The following is a 2,379-nucleotide window of genomic DNA, read 5'->3' as shown; positions in this document are numbered from 1 at the left end:
TTATCCGCTCATCACATATTCTTGTTCTAAGATATCACTTGTTCCTCAACTTGATGAATGTGATGATCCGTGACACTCATCATCATTCTCACCTATGATCGTATGCCTGACAACCACCTCCGTTCTACCTTAGATTGAGTGGATATCTCTTGGATCCCTTAATCGGAATCTTCGTGGTATAAGCTAGAATTGATGGCGGCATTCAAGAGAATCCGGAAGATCTAAACCTTGTCTGTGGTATTCTGAGTAGGATTCAAGGATTGAATGACTGTGACGAGCTTCAAACTCCTGAAGGCTGGGCGTAAAAGAATCAATGGATTCTATTCCAACCTGATTGAGAACCGACAAATGATTAGCCGTGCTGTGACAGAGCGCGTTGAACATTTTCACTGAGAGGACGGGACTGTAGCCACTGATAACGGTGATGCCCAACATACAGCTTGCCATGGAAAGGAGTAAGAAGGATTGGATGAAGACAGTAGGAAAGCAGAGAGACGGAAGGGATAAAGCATCTCCATACGCTTATCTGAAATTCTCACCAATGAATTACATAAGTATCTCTATCTTTATTTTATGCTTTATTCATATATCATCCATAACCATTTGAATCTGCCTGACTGAGATTTACAATATGACCATAGCTTGCTTCATACCAACAATCTCCGTGGGATCAACCCTTACTCGTGTAAGGTTTATTACTTGGACGACCCAGTGTACTTGCTGGTTAGTTGTGCGAAGTTGTGATAAAGAGTTGAGATTGCAATTGAGCGTACCATGTTGATGGCACCATTAATGATCACAATTTCGTGCACCAAGTTTTTGGCGCCGTTGCCGGGGATTGTTTGAGTTTGGACAACTGACGGTTCATCTTGTTGCTTAGCTTAGGTATTTTTCTTCAGAGTTCTTAAGAATGAATTCTAGTGTTTCAAGGTGATGTTCTTATCATCACCAAAGCTGATTGATTCTCATCAATTTAGCTCTTGAATGTAATGTCCTGCTGAAGCTTGGCTAGCCATGTCTAATTTCTTTGGACTAAAGCTTTAGACTAACATTGCATGATTCTTGGAATTGTCATTAAGAATTTTGATATCTTTATTTTCTTTTCCACTTAATTTTCGAAAAAAAATCCAAAAAATTACAAAATCATAAAAACCAAAAAAAAAATTTATGTGTCTTATTGAGTCTAGTGTCTCATTTTAAGTTTGGTGTCAATTGCATGTTTTTGTTCTTCTTGCATTTTTCGAATTCATTCATGTGTCTTAATTGATCTTCAAGATATTCTTGATGATTTCCTTGCTCTGATCTTTACATTCTCTTGTCTTGAGTGCTTTGTTGTTTCTCATATGCATTCTCATTTTGTTAAGTGTCAATAGTATACAAACTTCAAAGTTTGGTGTCTTGCATGCATTGTTTATTTGATCTTAGTCTCATTATTAAAAATCCAAAAATTTTTAATTTGTGTCTTTTCAAGTCAATAATACAGAGAATTGAAGATTCAGAACATACAGCAGAGGAATTACACAGAAAAAGCTGGGCGTTCAAAACGCCCAGTGAAGAAGGCAAACTGGCGTTTAAACGCCAGCCAGGGTGCCTGGTTGGGCGTTTAACGCCCAAAAGGGTAGTGTTTTGGGCGTTAAACGCCAGAATGTATACCATTCTGGGCGTTTAACGCCAGGATGGCACAAGAGGGAAGATTTTGTTTTTATTTCAAATTTTTTTTTATGTTTTCAAAATTTTTCAAAATCAAATCTTTTTCAAATCATATATTTTCAATCATATATTTCAAAATCAATTTCTTTCCATTTTCAAAAATACTTGCTAACAATTAATGATTAGATTCAACATTTCAAGTATGTTGCCTTTTCTGTTGAGAAAGGTTTAATGTTTGAATCATATCTTTTCTTGTTAGTCAAGTCATTGATTTTAAAAATCAAATCTTTTTAAATTGTTTTTCTAATCATATCTTCTCAATCATATCTTTTTAAAACCATAACTTTTCAATCATATCTTTTTAATCACATCTTTTTCAAAATAGTTTTCAATCATATCTTTTTGATTTCTAATTTTAAAATCTTTTTCAAAAATCACTTGATTTCTTTTCCACTCTTAGTTTTCGAAAATCAATTAGTGTTTCTCAAAAAGTTTTTAAAATCTTTTTAATTTAATTTTCGAAAATTTCTTCCCCTCTTCTCACATCCTTTTATTTATGGACTAACACTCCTCCTTAATGCACAATTCGAACTCCATCTTTCTTGATAAGTTCGAATTCTTCTACCTCTTCCTTCTATTTTTCTTTTCCTCTGACACCTCAAGGAATATTTATACTGTGACATAAAAGATTCCATATTTTCTTGTTCTCTTCTCTTTCATATGAGCAGG

This window comes from Arachis hypogaea, chromosome 10, assembly GCF_003086295.3.
Source record: "Arachis hypogaea cultivar Tifrunner chromosome 10, arahy.Tifrunner.gnm2.J5K5, whole genome shotgun sequence".
NCBI lineage: Eukaryota > Viridiplantae > Streptophyta > Magnoliopsida > Fabales > Fabaceae > Arachis > Arachis hypogaea.
Note: the sequence above shows the minus strand (reverse complement) of the source record.